We start from the raw sequence: 17,713 nt of genomic DNA, 5'->3' as shown, positions 1-17,713 counted from the left end.
GAGTGACTCAAGCCAGTATCTGGAAAAAATAACTTTCCAGAAAAGAGGAGTTGGAGCTAAGGACGCAAGGCAGTCCATTCAAGGAACAATATGGAAGTCAGTGTGGCTACAGCAAAGTGAGAGAAGAGAATGGAACTGGAGGAGCTTAGAAAGGTATCTGGGATCCTGATCAAATAGCGCTTTGTAGACCCTTGAAAGACCCTTTGTAGATTTAGACTTTGACACTGAATGAAATAATGGGCTGCTGATGGGTTCTGAGTAGAGAAATAGGATACATCCTTTAGAAAGGAAACACTGGCTGTTGGACTGAGAATGGACTCTAGAAGAACAAGGATAAAAGTAGGGAAACCTGAGGTGATTGCAATAAACTTTACTGCCTTTAAGCAAGGTTCCCACCATTAAAGCATAAAATGATTACATTCTGCCAAATGATTAAAAAAAGAAAAGACTGTATACAACTATCAATGATGAAGAAGACCCTGCCCCTCTTCTACATTCAGGGGAGACTCCACACGTATAAATGAGTAAAGGGCATAGAAGATGTTGTGGCTGGGGCACCTGGGTGGCTCAGTCGTTAAGCGTCTGTCTTTGGCTCAGGTCGTGATCCTGGGGTCCTGGGATCGAGTCCCGCATTGGACTCCCTGCTCGGTGGGGAGTCTGCTTCTCCCTCTCCCACTCCCCCTGCTTGTGTTCCCTCTCTCGCTGTGTCTCTCTCTGTCAAATAAATAAAATCTTAAAAAAAAAAAAAAAAAAAAGAAGATGTTGTGGCTTCAGGGAGGAGTTAAGTGGAGAATGATTACAAAATCAGTCAACTTTAAGGTTTTAAAATGGTCCCCTCCCCCCGTTCTGTTGAAATATAATTGACATATAACATTCTATTCATTTAAGGCACACATAATTATTTGATATATTGTATGTACTGTAAAATGATTACCACAGTAAGTCTTGTTAACATCCAACACCATGCATGGTTATAATTATTTTTCTTGTGATGAGAACTTTTAAGATCTACTCTCTCAGCAACATTCAAAAATATAATACAATATTGTTAACGATAGTCACTATATTGTACATTCTATCCCCTGAACTTACTTATAACTGGGAGTTGGTACCTTTTGACCAGTTTCACTCATTTTTCCCAGCCCCAACATCTGGTAATAACCACTAACCTGTTCGTTGTTTTGGGGATTAATTTTTTTTCTTTAGATTCCACATATAAGTGAGATCATACAATATCTGCCTTTCTCTGTCTGACTTAGTCCACTTAACATAATGCCCTTAATCAAGGTCTATCCACATTGTTACAAATGGCAGGATTTCCTCCTCTTTTATGGTTGATTGCCTTGACCAAGAATTAGGAGTGGAAGCATTAAAGGTTTAAATTTCCTTTTTTAAAAAGTTTTTTATTTATTATTTATTTATTTATTTATCAGAGAGAGAGAGAGAGAGAGAGCACAAGCAGGGGGAGTAGCAGGCAGAGGGAGAAGCAGGCTCCCCATTGAGCAAGGAGCCTGGATGTGGGACTTGTTCCCAGGATCCTGGGATCATGACCTGAGCCAAAGGCAGATGCTTAACTGACTGAGCCACCCACGCGTCCCAAGGTTTAAGTTTCTTATAAGAACTGTCCCAGAAATGTTATTACCAGTAGCGCATCCTACGCCTGTTCCTAGGTTATTTTGGTTAGCACATGATATTTGTTAGCCTTGTGGTTTCTTCATCAGTAAGGCAACTTCCTAAGTGAACTCACTGGGCACTGATCTAAGCTCTACTCTGTAGAGCCCTGTTTTTTTTTTTTTTAAGTTTAGTCAGCATATAAGCTTGTTAATACATATTGGCATTATAAAACTCCAGTTTTTCATCACTCAAAATGACCCCAGGAGGAGTTGGAAATTGGATGTACTTTTTAATTCTCTTTGGAGTCCAAACGTAAATACTTTCTTCCAGCCTCTAAACTAGGAGTTAATGATTTCAAAAAGAAGTACTTCTCCCTCAGCTCCTTTTTTTCCCTTTTCCTCAGCTCCTCTTTTGTATCTGCATTCAGAGAAAGAATTCAAAAAAGCCCACTTTAAACCACGTCACCCATACATATTTAATTGATGTACAGTAGGAAGTGATGCTCAACAGACCCATCCATGTATTATCTTTAAGTGCTTGGCTGCATTTTATTTTTTTTTTCCTTCATCATTGAGTCTCTTCCCATCTTCAACCACATATTTGGTAGGGTGATCATCACTGCCTGGCTAATTTCAGAGGAGAGTCAACCTGGTATACGTAGCCCACAATTAAATCCCTCTTTGGGGGAATATGGCCTGGTATATAATATACCCATAGTGCTTTTACCCCCTGTAGTAGTGATTTCTATCGCATTTTATGCCTCTATATAATTGTCCCAGAAGAAAAGGACTAAATGAAACTTGTGTGAAGCCCTTTGAGCTAACATTTAATGAAGAGCTTTGAAATTCCCAGGTGTAAAGCACCATAAAAGTTTTAAGCATTATTATCTTCCTAATAAATGACTTTTCCATTTTCTTTCCCTTGTGACATCTTCATTGCTCATTCCCCCCTTCTTTTGAATTTAATTTTTAAATGAATAAGAATGTCTGTTACAAACTTGTTTTTTAAAAATAAGAGAAACACTTGAGTAAACTGCTTATATTAATCAACTGCATTTTAGAAAAAAATACAAATGCTGTTTCCCTCTCTCTCTCCCTATATCCTCACTCTCTTGTCACAGCACTGAATTTTCTTTTCAACTTTATGTTAGGCTATTGACAATTATACTAATAGGAACCTTCTCTCAAAGAGTTCAAAGATAGGTTTATCTTGACTGTAGGACCATAAACTAGTCAAATACTGTTTATATAATGCTCAACCCTTTATAAATCCACATAAAAACAGCAATTAAAAACAGCACATAGATAAATGTGTTGGGAAGTGAAGAGAACAGATTTCAGAATGATTTCATTTTCCTGAAAAATAGTTTGAACTATTGTAAGAAGCCTATGGGAAATGAGGTCTTTGCCCTGATTTCTAACACAAATAATGAGTCAGATATATTTTGTATAATGCTAAATAGTGGACAGTATATATAAAATATTACATGTAAAATATGTACTATATGTAAAATGTTACCATTTGTAATAAAAGCTACTATATCCCAAATATTTTTTTCAAATATGATACAGAAGGAAACATTTCAACAAACATTTAAAGGTGTTTTTATATTACTGCATGTATATATTTTTCTAGTTTTAAGTTTGCTTTTCTAGAAAGCACTGTTAAAAACAGACTAAGAATCCTACAAAACAAGAGATAATTAAGAAGCTTGATTAAGAAACTCTTCTTGAGAGAGTAGTATGTTGATTAGAAAGAAGAGTCTAAACAAAGAGCTTCATGAGCAGAATAAGGTCTATTTTCCATTCTGAAATCACGGCCATACATTGTGAGTAATTTTCTTCTAAATATTTTCTCAACAGCTAGCCATGGTTGAAAAGCTCTACTCAGAGATCAAACAGAGGTCTTGACTTTTTTTCTGCAGCTTTCTCATTTTATGGCTGATTCCACATTCTTATCAATGCTCTAGAAACAAATTTTTTATCTCAGCTGAATTTTTCATCGTTCTTTATGTTCTCCATGTAGGCTCCTGCCTATTTAGACTTTTTTCCCTCCAGCATTACTTTTCTAAGTAATCCCTTAAAAAAAGAACTGGTGGCCAAGATCAACTTATACTTTAGTCACACAATAATTTCCTGTCCATTCTATGCATATGCTATATGCTCCTGTCCATGTTATCTTGTACCTAAACTCCGACTTGCAGTCACTTCTTATTTCATCCCAGATTGATCTCCTTGCCAGCAGCCTTGACGTTTTCCAGATATTCAACTTCTCCTTGCCACTTACAGACTTCCTTTGCTCTGTCCAATTTTGTTATCAGTCCTTGTGCCATATACTCCTGTTCTGAGATATTTAAACACTTCTGCCTAAATATTCTTTTGGAAGCAGAGGAATAAAGTATGGAGGTGAAGAGAGTATACAGAATAGTGGCTTAGAGTTTGAACTTTTGAGTAACAGTGTGTCTGAAGCTTGGCTCTAACCTCACTAGCTATTTGATTCTGGGCCAGTTATTTGATGCCTCTATGACTCAATTTCTTCAACTAAGAGTCAAACAGAGGAAATATTATCTGTCTCATATTTCTTGGGTGACAGGGTGAGGTTATTATTGTAAAATCCTCGGCACACAAGAGCTACTCAATACATCAGTATTGGTATTATCATTAGCAATGGTAGTAGTAGCTACCATAAGTACTTTCCAAGATGAACTTCTTGATTCCTCCAAGGAATATATATTCCCAAAACTGTCCAATATCTACAAAGTTCTCTTTGACTGAGAAGATGACAGGCATGGATTCTCCTTGTGGTCATTGTTAATACTTATCAACTTTCAAATAGATGGATTGCCCCCATTATTTATTTCTACCTATATTTCTCTAGAGGGGCCATCTGCTTTAGAAACACAGGATTAAAATAGTGTTGGAAATAGTTACCATATATTAAATAAAAATGGAAATTTACTCAAATCTTTTTTACTTTGGAGTAACATATTTCATTTTCTGAACATTCTGAAGTAAGATGTTTGATTTTTCCAAAACCTCTCCCCATTTCCCCATTTCCAATATTTGCTATTGAGGCTTCCTATCTTGGAAGTGATTGCTCACACTTACTTATCAAGAACAGGTATCTAACCCCATAATCCAATAAAGTCTGGCATGTTTAGCTTTACAAATGTTCCAAAGCCTAGAATCTTCCCCTATTCCTTCACTGATAGGATAGAGAAAGAAGAAAATAAGAACAAATTCTCTGTTTACCTATTTGGAGTTTGGATAGCCTTATTCTTCGGAGGTATAATTGTCTACGTAAGTCATACAGTCAATAGAATGTGGAGATGAGAGAAGTTTAAGGCAGACCTCGCTCTTGGTCCTTTTTAGCTAACAAGAATTATAGCATAGGAATAAATCCAGCATCAGTATTATCGAATTAAAAAGCTGGAGAGTTATCACTCTTACCTGGACTATGATAAAGTGTTAGTAGCATCTTTGGGTAGAGGGCTGAGGAACTGTTAAAATGCTAAGTAACAGGGGACGCTTGGGTGGCTCAGTTGGTTAAGCGTCTGACTCTTAATCTCAGCTCAGACCATGATCTCAGGGTTGTGAGATTGAGCTGCACACTGGGCTCCATGCTGGGTGTGGAGCCTGCTTAAGATTCTTTCTCTCCCTCTCTCTCTGCCCCTCCCCCCTCTCTCTCATCCTCTCAAAAAAAAAAAAAATGCTAATAGTAGGTACAGTGAACTGTAAACCCTAGTCCAATTGAACACATAGCTGCCACTATTTTTGTACAGAGTTCTCAAATGAAGGGGAAAAAAACCCTTCATTATATTTTAATATATTTTAAAAGTTTTAAAATAGAATTTTATAGAATTTCAAGTGAAAATTAAATAAACCAAAGTATCCATGGTTCAAAAAGATAAGAACTGTGTCTGTTTCTCCTGCTAATTTTAGAAAGATGTCAAGAACAAGTGGCCCTTAATAAGCAATATTTGATGATCATCAAAAAACCATATAGTATAAACCAAAGCAAAGTGATAACTCTTATGAGAAAGATACTGCAGTTGTGGGTGGAGGATTCACTATATAGTTGCATAGGATTAAGTTAATTCTTCAAGATCAACAATAGTGTAATGCTGATATTAAGAAGAAAGCTATGCATGGACTTGGCCCCTATGGTTATACTGAACTGAATGTTCTATGAAATGTTTGGTATTATTTTGAAATAAGGTAACAGCATATATGACGCCCTCACCAAAAGTGCAACTGAAGCCAAAGTGATCTATTTTTCACATCTTTTAATGACAAGGTTTTGAATATTTTATTGAGAAACAGTGATTTCAGTTTAGTGGAGTGACTGAGGGTATAGGACTCAGTACAGTCAGTATATGTAAAGCACTTAGCATATTGGCTGCTAATGTGAAGATTTTAATGTGGTAGGGACAACACTATACTTTCAGGGATCATTTCTATAGTTTGTCATAATGTGGTAGGGACCTCTCCAACTTAGCCTATGACACTTCGAACATGAGATGAGCTGGGATTTTTCACAACATCCATACTTAACTTTCTCCTTCTAGAAACTGAGATGAAAAAGATGAGGTCAAAGGTACACACCATGTGTACCAACACTTCCCTCTGTGTCCGTGTAACTCCTGATAATGAACTATGATACTCTTTACCTCTGAATGGGGCCTTGATCTTGGACTTAGTCTTAGATTTGTATTCAGGGAGCCACTATTAATCAAAAGATTGAAGGTAGCATGCAAAATAGAAATTGTTTTCTATCTCTTGGCTAGAGAAATGGAGAAGAGAAATATTTACAAAGAAACATATGTTTAAACATGTAAGAGGTTTCATTCCAAAAGTACACTAAATATTGAATGCATGATTCTGCCCTTTATTATAGACTTAACCATCACTGGAAGCTCCAAATACACATAAGCTTTATTTTTAAAGAAGAAAGAAAAGGATCCTATAATTTCAACAAAACTGACATTTCCTTTCCTTTCAGCTCCACTGTAACTGAATAAATTAACATGTCACATGCATACATCTTCTGAACATATTTCAAAGCAAATGATATGCATTTTATAACTGCTTAAATACTTTGAGAAGCTAACTAAAATCCTTCCATATGAGGAGTTAATATTAGTTTTTCAAAATGCACAATCCCTGGGTAAATAACAATTCTTAAAGTTGGTTAAAAAATGGCAAAACTATTACAGCTATAGAATTTAAAAAACAGAAAACATGGATCAGTGCCAACAGTGCCTAAATGAGATGGAAATGACAACACAACAAGGTGTGTGCCCTCCATGATAAGTGTGATACACAATTTAAACAATGTGAAAAAATAAAAATAATTAAAAAAGAGAATAATGAACCTGCCAAAAGTATGGCCCCCAAATATCAAAAGGTTCAGTCAGGTTTGCACTCCTGATGCTTGAGCAATTTAGAGCGTAATTAGGGGATTAGCATCATGTATAAAATTGGAAGCATTATTATATTCTTCACTTGAAAAAAATCAATTTATTAAATGGCTCCCAGATGTCTATTTTGGAATTGCTGACCTCGTATGACTGGGGAATATTCAATAACATGACCTAACCTTTGCTGAAATATACATAGCATCCTAAGATAACAGTAAAAATTTTAACTGGATGAAAATACTAATAAAAGTAACAAAACCCTTTTAAACATTGATCCCTCTATATAAGAGTTCTGATCAATGATTAAATGGACCACTTTGTCTAGTTCCCTGAAGACTACTCAACCAGGAAACTCTAACCTTTTCTAGAAGGACATGTATAGCAAAAGGCAATTCAAAGGAACACTACATTCTCCTTCTACCACTTAAAAGCAGTTTGATATTGGGTGGCTTACTTAACCCTTCTCAGGGTTACATCTGCTTTCCTGATATGTAAAATGGACACTCTTACCTTGTAAGGACCAAATGGCTTATTTTATGGCACATGACTTGCATAAACCAGTTTAGCAAATGCTGGTTTCATAATACCCCCCGTCATCGTTTAGAGATAGAATTAAACTTACTTCTTGCTAGAAGTAGGTCACATCAGCCCCCTAGCTTCTTTATGCATTATATCCTTCAGTATCCTCCAACTTAGATCAAAGATCCAGAACTGAAAACTACAGGGAGGTAGGTATCAACTCACTCTAAGGAAGAAATCTGTAGTTGTGTCATCTTAAAATCGATGAGCTTTGGTTTGTAGTGATTTTCCAAGAATGAAGCAGAGACTTCAAGACCTTTTGTGGGGATCTTATTGAGGGCTATTGCTGTAAATCATCCCAACACACTAATTCTTTAAATTAGTTACCCATGATTCACTTCCTTTCCCAATCACTACTGTATTACTTTTCTACTGTCACATAACAAATGATCATAAATTTAGTGGCTTAAAACAAAACACATTTATTATCTCACAGTTTCCATAGATCAGAAGTCCAGCTTGGTTTAAGTGAGCTCTCTGCTTGGGATCTAATAAGGCTAAAATCAAGGCGTCATCTGGCTGGGCTTTTATCTGGAGGTTCTGTGGAAGAATCCACTTTCCAGTTCATTCAGACTGTCAGCAGGATTCAGCTCCCAGGGGCTGTAAGACCAAAGTTTGCTGGGTCTTGGCCTGGGGCTGCTTTCACCTTCTAGAAACTGCCTGCACTTCTCACATGTCGCCTTCCATCTTCAAAACCAACAACAGTGTGTCAAATCCTTCTGGTGTTTTTGATCTGATTTCCTCTTCTGGTGTGAGCCAGAAAAAACTCTCTGCTTCTAAAGGGTATACCTGCCTAGGTCAGGAACATTCAGATAATCTGTATAGATTAAGATCCATGGATTTAAGACTTTAATTAGATACTTAAAATCCCTTCATAACAGTACTACATTAGTGTTTGTCTGAACAACCAGGAATAGGAGTCTTAGAAGGCCATCTCTAGAATTTTGTCTACCACACCTGCACAAACCTGAATCAAGCTTTTTGTCCAATATCCCATTATAAGACCAAGCCACCAACCACACATAGTAACCTATTTACATTTTATATGTGGTGATAAGTACCTCATACCTTTTCTTAATAGCACTTGTCCCTTTTCGTAATTATGCATTTAGTTTTTGTGTTTAAGTTACTGAATACCCATTTGACTATGAGACAATTCTTTTCTTCTCACCATCGTATCTGCAACACCTAGTATCCTGATTGAGTTACGACAGTTTAGTACACATGTATTAAAGGAGAGAAGAAAGAAAGAGTATTTCTGTTACTATACCTGGATAAAAATGTCCTTCTTTTTGGCTTGACGACTTTAGTGAAGCAGGAGAGGGCAAAGTTGGCGTTCCGCAGGTGGAGCAATGCCGTGGGGAATGTCAAGATGGCCCCTGGGCGGGGGGTGGTAAAGAAGGGGAGGAGGAAACACAAAACCCTGCAGCTTTAGCAAGGCAGAGGGAGAATGCTAAAATGGCTCCTGACAGCGTTGTCCCTGGAGAGTATGTCTTGCCCCTCAGGCCTACACTTTAAATTAACAAATAAGCCTCTTCACAAAGAGTCCGGGTGCTTTTTAAAAGGCAGCTCCTGTGCTGGGCCCCTGAGTGAGCCTGTGCAGGAGCCTTTTCAGAGCCGGTTCTTCTGGACCCCAGCCCCGGTGGGTTTTGAAAGCTAGGTGTTTTAGGCGCTCGTTCCACACGTGCAGTTCTTAAAAGTCGCGGTGCCCACGTGGGGTTCAAATACTTTGCTCCTCAGGGAGAAGTTCCGGGTTTTGAGCCCCCACCTGTGTGTCCCCGCCCTGGGGTGGGGGTGGGGCTCATGGCTTGTGTCTCAGCCCTTCCTTCCTGCTTTCAAGCCTTTTTCTTATCGCTCCGCTTTACGCAGGAGTTGCTCTGCTAATTCTTAGGGTTTTTTCCAGAGGAAACAGTTCCATACCTCGCTGTAGATTCTGTGTCTGTGGGAGGAGGTGGGTTCAGATCCTCCTATATCACCATCTTGAACCTGAATCCTTCCTTATTTTTAGCAATAAAAATTTTTCAGTGAACTACAAAGTTACTACAGGTGAGTTCTGTTTGCATTCTGTTAAAAAAAAAAAAGCCTCAAATGGAAAGGGGATAAACAAGATTTCCCATTAACTTTTCACATAGCATCAGACACACGGCTATCACAACAGATTCCCCATTTAAGTCTCTTCTTAGGCTGGACAAATCTCCTGGAAAAAACTTAGGCTGGAAAAATCATATCATTTCATAACGGACCACAAAATAATAACCCACTCAATGACTTCTCTAGTTTATTTTCGTATATGTGCTGCCGAAGCGAGCACTCTCTAGTTTATTTTCAATAAACTAAGAAAATATCTGTCACAATTTGTTCTCTCTTGATCTTTATATATATTTTTTAAAGATTTATTTATTTGACAGAGAGGGACACAGCGAGAGAGGGAACACAAGCAGGTGGAGTGAGAGAGGGAGAAGCAGGCTTCCCGCAGAGCAGGGAGCCTGATACGGGGACACGATCCCAGGACCCTGGGATCATGACCTGAGCCGAAGGCAGACGCTTAACGACGGAGCCACCCAGGAGCCCCTTGATCTTTATATTTTGAGGCAATTCCCACCCCTGCACTACTCTCCACTCTGAATTCCATATTTACATTGTACTAAGTTGAATGGCATCTTCCCAAAATTCATGTCTACCTGGAACCTCAGAATGTAATCTTATTTGAAAGTATAGTATTTGCAGGTGAAATTAGTTAAGATGAGGTGATACTGGATTAGGGTGGGCCCTAAATCCAGTATTACTGGTGTCCTTGTAAGAAGGCCATGTGGAGAAACAGAGACACAGGGAAGAAGGCTGTGTGACTCAGGAGGCAGAGGCTGGAGTTATGCTGCCATAAATGAAGTATCACCAAGGATTCCTGGAAATCACCAGAAATTAGGAAGAGGAAAGGAAGGGTTTTTCCCTAAAGCCTTCAGAGCATGGCCCTGCTGATGCAGTGAGTTTGGATTTCTAGCTTCCAGAACTGTGAGAGAATAAATGTACATTGCTTTAAGCCACGAAGTTGTGGTACTTTGTTACAACAGCCCTAGGAAAGTAACACAAAAGGATAGTGTGTCTCTTCAAGAGTTAGGCTCTCTTTCATTTCAAGGGTTTTACCCAGCCTCTTTCCTCAGTGTCAGTGTCTGGTACTTGTATAGGAATGCTTTGTGATGCCTTGTGCTTATTCTCTGTCTTGTGTGATAGTCGGCATTAATCTCTCAGGGGCACTTAGTAAAGAACATTTATTGCTACTGTGTAGACATACCTAGCTCCACTCCTGAGATGTCTCCATGTTTCTGCTCAGAAGTTTTATGATCTCTGCATTACTGAAAGAAGAGGGGGGAGATCCAGGGTAACTTTTCCGGTACTACACTTGAAAACTCTAGCCAAGCATGTGTTGGGGGAGAGAACAGGTAATACTGTACATAGACATATGACACATATGCCACAAAATTCCAGAATAGTGGTTGAATGCCCACCTCGGTGGCATCAAGGACATTTCTGTGAATCACCTTTATTAGTACAAGTGAGTTTCTGAGAAACCAGTGAGGTATTTTTCCTGCTTATTCCTTGGTTTATTGTCCCAAGTGGCAAATAAACACTGAGCTACTATACCAAGAAAGGCCACATGCAGTTTTAGAGTTGACTTCCAACATGTGGAATATTTTCTAGTTTCCCCTACCTTCTGGCTGACTTCTATTCACTCAAGTGTGGACATAGTCATTCCTTCCTGGAGAAAGTTGTCCCTGACATCCTGAGACTGGGCTGCTTACCTTGCTTTCATGCCTCTCTAGCATAAATACTTTTCCCAAATAGCAGTTTTATTTATTTAATTGCCCATCTCTTCTACCAGACTGTAAGCACCCATTGTCTATAATAATGGTAGGAAAATAGTAAGCACTAAATACACCCTATTGAAAGGAGAAATGAACTGGTCTGAGGTTCAGAATAATGGAAGAATGCCTTGGCTTTCTGTAAATAGGTCTATGTGCTAATTTTCATGATACATATAATAAAAACTGGAGAACTCATTTCTTATATATAGTGCCGTTGCTGACTGTTTTTTGACAGTAGCTTCTCCAGATGTCTACCCTTAAAAGGGCAATAACACTCTACCCCCACTAGGATGACTATTATAAAAACAACAACAACAGCAGCCAAAAAAACAAAGAAATAAAAACCGCAAATGGAAAATAGCAAGTGTTGTGGGGAAACTGAAAAACTTGTGCCTTGCTGGTAGGAATATAAAATGGTACAGCCTCTGTAAAAAATGTATGGCATTTCCTCAAAAAATTAAAAATAAAATTACCATCTGACCTAGCAACTCCACTTCTGGGTATACACTCAAAAGAATTGAAAGCAGGGACTTGAACGGATATTTGTATATCCAAGTTCATAGCAGCATTATTCACAATAGCTGAAGGGGGGAGTGGACCGTGTGTCCATTGAATGGTTAGTAGACAAACAAAATGTGGTCTATACATACAAAGGAATATCATTCAGCCTTAAAAAGGATAGGAATTCTGACATATTCTATAGTACAGATGAAACTTCAGGACATTATGCTAAATAAAATTAGACACTTGTAAAAGGGCAAGTATTGCATGATTTCACTTATATGAAGTATCTAGAGCAGTCAGATCCATAAGGGCAGAAATTACAATGGTGGTTGCCTGGGTGAGAGGGAAGGGGAAATGAGAATAACTTAAACAATAACATAAATAATAAATATGATAAATGTCTTATAAATAATAATGGGAATAGGTTTTAGTTTGGGAAAATGAAAAAGCTCTGAAGTTGGATGCCAGTGATGATTATACAACAATGTGATTGTACTTAATGCCACTGAGTGTTCACTTAAAAATGGGTGAAATGATAAATTTCATTTTATGTATATTTCACCACCATTAAAGAATTAAAAAAAAAATCACTGAATAATGATAATGAAAAGAGTGTCACCAAAATTTCATGTCTCTCCATTGATTCTGCTATTTGAAGGAAGGTACCTGCAGCTATCCTCTCTAGTACCTAATGTGGCTGGATTCTCTGCTTAACAACTTAATCAATGATGATGAAATGATCAATTTGTTAATAAAATGTATCCAATACATTGAGATGTTTCGAACTCCTCTTTGACTAGGTTATTTTGCAAGTACACATTTCAGAAATTGTTGTGGAAGGAAATAAAAGGAAAGCAGATCAGGAAGAGTCACAGCGTTTCTACGTCAGTCCTCTCTGTACGATCTTTCATATTCATATATTCACTAAGTGTTCCCCATGTTGTCGGTAATGTCTTAGCACTGACACCCTATCATTAGATCGCTCAAGAAGAAAAGCTTAATAAACTGAAATTTGAAGTTTAAGTTTCTCGATTTTCCACATGAAATAATTTCCCGAGTTACTTAGGTATAAGCCAAGACAGTCTAGGGAATTATTTGAAATAAATATTGAGAAAGAGAATTCATTTAAATGGAGTTAATCGTCCCAGAAATGGATAGTAACAAGATATTTAATCACTGCATATCCAGTTAAATCACATTCAGAAACTGCTGGAAATAGAGCCTAGACAACCTCCTTAATTTAGAGGACAGTGTAATGCTTAAGACTTCAATCCCCTTATGATAGATATTGGACTTAGGACTTTGGCACAGTTTCACGATAAAACCTTTACTCTTATTAAGATGTCTAATATATGAGTTAGTGCAAGTCATTTGTAAATCAACTAAATTGACTACAGTTGTCCTCTAGCCTTATCTTCTTGAGAAAACATGAATATTGACTTTTTTTTATATGTGGTATGATTATTTTTTGGTTTATTGTTTGAAAGCCTGTTTTCTAAGACTGACTTAACATTTTTAAAAAAGAGGAGTGAGCTTTTTATTATACAAAATTGGAGATGCCTAGAGTTTACAATTTCTTTTTTTTTTTTTTTAAGATTTTATTTATTTATTTGAGAGAGAGAGAATGAGAGACAGAGAGCATGAGAGGGAGGAGGGTCAGAGGGAGAAGCAGACTCCCCACTGAGCAGAGAGCCCGATGCGGGACTCGATCCCGGGACTCCAGGATCATGACCTGAGCCGAAGGCAGTCGCTTAACCAACTGAGCCACCCAGGCGCCCCAAGTCTACAATTTCTATGTACTTGTTTTGAGTACTAAAGAAGACAAAAAGAAAAAGAAAAAAAAAGAGCATATCATGGGCAGTCAGACTAGTACAGAGAGACCATATGGCTTGGGCTCCTTTACTAAATGGAATGGAAATAGTAAATTTTGATCTGATATATGTCATGTAAAAGTTACAAAGCATTCTCCATCAAAAGCTCAGAGAATTAAATTAAAATCATATATCTTATCCCTATTCCAGTAGGTAATATAACCTCAGTAGTGAAATAAAGTCCATGAACAGATTTCTAATTAAATCCCTCATTTTATGAAAATAAAAATCATAGAAATAATACAATTTATTATACGATTTGTCATCAAAAATGCTGTGGTAAAGCTTATATACACTTTCATGACTTAATAAATCTTTACCCCAAAGTAAACTTATAGAATTAAAACTCCTCTGTGAAAAAAGTACAGTAATTTATTGCATCATGAAATACCCACATAAGCTGAATAAAAATTACCTTTAAATATCTATAGTCTCTAATGTATTTTAGGAAAGAAAAAAAAACAATTTCTAAAGATCAAGTTGGCAAATATAACTGTAAATATATTTTATTGCTTGGGAGTATATTTTTAGAGAAAATAAAACAAAGATACAGCTTGAGGGTATGTATATTGGATTTTTTAATGAAATAAAACAAGTGCTTTTCAATAAACACAGAATTTGCCATGGTACTTCACAGAGTCCTAGAAGTAGTAACCTTTGCTTTTGGCAAGAGCACATGCATATGAGTTGTTTTTAGTTTTATTTTATGAAACTTTAGATACATGAGTATATTTATCAAGAGTAGTTATTTTCTTCGATCCAAGATTAATGAAAGTCATTTACCTAGTAATTTATTTTCAAAACAAAAGTAGTTTTATGGTTTTTGTTTTATTATGAAGTATAATATGCTTAGCAACTCAGAGAAGTATAAAGGAAAAAATGACAATCATATGTACAATATATATGTCACCAGAATTTCAGGTCTCTCCATTGATTCTGCTATTTGGAGGAAGGTACCTGCAGCTATCCTCCCTAGTACCTAATGTGGCTGGATAAATAGATAGATATAGATAGATAGATAGATAGATAGATAGATAGATAGATAGATAGATAATGATAGATAGATGATAGAGAGATAGATGATAGATAATGATAGATAGATGATAGAGAGATAGACAGATGATAGATAGATAGATGATAGATAGATAATGATAGATAGATGATAGAGAGATAGATGATAGATAGATAGATGATAGATAGATAGATAATGATAGATAGATGATAGAGAGATAGATAGATGATAGAGAGATAGATGATAGATAGATAGATAGTAGTTTCTCCAGGGTTAACAGAATAAAATCTTAACTTTTCAGATTCAGATTGCACCTCTACATATACCACACTTGGAATTTAGTATTTTTTTCATATTTTCCCCTTTCCCCTTCTCTCCTCAACATCTCAGTTCCCACTTCCTGCATCAGTATTTTCCAATAAAATAAATTTGAATTACCATTATTTTATTTCTCAGTCTGACCCTCTACCTTCTTTTTTTAAAACTTTATTTTAGAGAGAGAACATGCATGCACACAGGATGGAGTGAGGGGAGCAGCAGAGGGAGAGAGAGAACCTCAAGTGGACTCCCCACCGAGCATGGAGCCCATGGGGGGTGCTCAATCTCAGGACCCTGAGATCATGACCTGAGCTGAAACTAAGAGTGGGATTGTCAACCAACTAAGTCACCCAGGTGTCCCTATCATTTATTGTGGGATTGTTGTCATATCTTTTACTTCTATATACATTATAAGCCTCACTTATAGAACTATTTTTACATGAAACATTTTAAAATGTTAATTCAAACTTTAATTTCAAATTTTAATTTCTTTAAGATAAATTACAGAAAGAAAATATAATCTTTTATGTTTACCAATTGATTTACATCTTGATCCTCACTATTCCTTGTTTTCATATTGTCTCTGGCTACCTTCCAACTACAAGGATAGATTTAAGTACTTGCAACAGACACTGTATGGTCCACAGAGCCTAAAATATTTACTGGACATTTTACAGAACAAGTTTTTTGACCTTTACTCCAGAGCATAGTACTTTATCCAAAAGACATGGATTTTGCTGTTTTAGCTGGATGTGAGAGGTATTAATGAAATATGAATAAGATTATTTAACTTTGGCATCTTACTGGTTTTTCTCTAGTAATTCTATTCTGCTCTCAAACACAGAGCAGCAATTCCCCGGTAAGCCTCTGGTAGTCTTACCCCACCTGCACATGCACCTAGCCCTCAACCATAGACATGAGAGGAAATGCACAAAGACATCTGGAAATCTCTCTCCACACAGATCCTTCCTCCTAAGATGCCTCACTCCACAAATCCCAATTCTCTTGCAGCCCCGATCTCTGGCTCTGCAGCTTAGCAAGGCACCATGCTCTGTTCACTGTCCATCTCTGCCCTCTGATTGGGAAATTTAGCTGCAATTGAGCACTGGAAGATCAAAGAACTCACCCTGAGAGTTTTCCTTCTCTCAAAGATTGCAGTTTGGTGTTCTTCCTGCCTACAGTTCCCTCATATATTCTGTCCAATTTTGAACTTGTTTGTAATGAAGAGAATAGTGTGGTACTGATTCATCTATAATAACCAGAAGCAAAACTCCCCTTGATAGGCATGTACTTTATATTATTTCTATCAATTTATTCATATAAATACTTCAGGGACGTGTTAGTGTACTTCCATTAATTCCTTAAGATAAATACTGAAAATGTAACTGATGGATCCAAATTCCTTTCCTCTTATAGCTCATCTACATGAGTTTGTTCTAAATTTTGGAGGATTTCATCAGTTAATCTTCTGCCTATTAAAAGTTTTATTTTTGATATTATATTTTGAAATTTAAAGCTTTTTTTTGCCTCTAACTTCTTTCTCTCCTTCTCTTACTCTTCTCTCTCTCTCCTGTTATTTCATGAGCACAATACCTTCCTTTCTGAGGATTTATATTATAGTCTCTTCTTTTTCCGTTTTGTTGTTGTTGTTGTTGTTGTTGTTGTTTTGTTTTTTAGGTTTCCTTTCATCCTTACAGGGTTTTGTTGGTATTTTTTTTCTATTTCTTCACATCACATTCTTACATGTTAAAGACTATTCTTAAATTCCTGGTGATCTTTAACTGTTCTTTTATATTTAATCATGAACCACTTGAAAGCTAACTGAAAGTTCCACGTATATAGGGCAGTTGGCATTTATACTCTCATGGGTTTCTCTACTGTGTGATCTAATAAACCAGCTTTATTTTTCCTTTAGGAGACCCTCAAAAGTCTATCCATAGGTCTCACCCGCCCCACCCCACCCAGAATACTTCATGTTCTCCGGAGAGCAGTTCTTCAATACGCTTCTTGACAGATAAAGAGAAGAATTGGGTGTGTATAAGCCTGAAAAACCTACTTTCTAAGAGCCTGCTCTCAACGTGGAGTATTAAAATTTTTACCTAATGCCACACTTTATAGTTCACTGCCTCATTCTTCACCCTCCTTGGATCCTGATACCCCAAGTTCATAGCTCTTTGCCTCAATTTCTCCAGAAACCAACCTCCATTTCTATGAGAAATTGATACCTATAGGTAGGAGAAGTGGATATCTTTGGTTCTGTCTCCTTATACACATTTCCATCCAATTCAGCATGTTGAGTTTGAAAACCCTCATGTCTTTTTCTCCTGATGTTCTCTGTGGTATTTGAGACAATTGGCCACCATTTTGGCTGCAGTCTTATCCTCTGCTCTGGGATAGCTGATCATTCCAAGGCTTGTGTCTTTTGGAGCTTTTCTGGGGGTACAACCTCCATAGCAAGTACTTGAATTTATTCTTCATTGTTAAGTCATTTATGGTTCCTCTATGTGCTTTCCCTCTTGCCAAAAAAAGAGGTATA

At 37.0% G+C, this 17,713-nt stretch overlaps 1 pseudogene; it reads left to right on the top strand.

Moving 5' to 3' along the window:
* The first annotated feature begins 6,045 nt into the window (after positions 1–6,045).
* Positions 6,046–6,193, top strand: LOC115940351 (small nucleolar RNA U3; annotated as a pseudogene).
* Positions 6,194–17,713: the final 11,520 nt, after the last annotated feature.

Source organism: Leptonychotes weddellii, chromosome 1, assembly GCF_054177405.1.
Source record: "Leptonychotes weddellii isolate Sample4059 chromosome 1, ASM5417740v2, whole genome shotgun sequence".
Taxonomy (NCBI): Eukaryota; Metazoa; Chordata; class Mammalia; order Carnivora; family Phocidae; genus Leptonychotes; species Leptonychotes weddellii.
The sequence above is the reverse complement of the archived record's forward strand: the minus strand, read 5'-3'. Positions and strand labels throughout refer to the sequence as shown.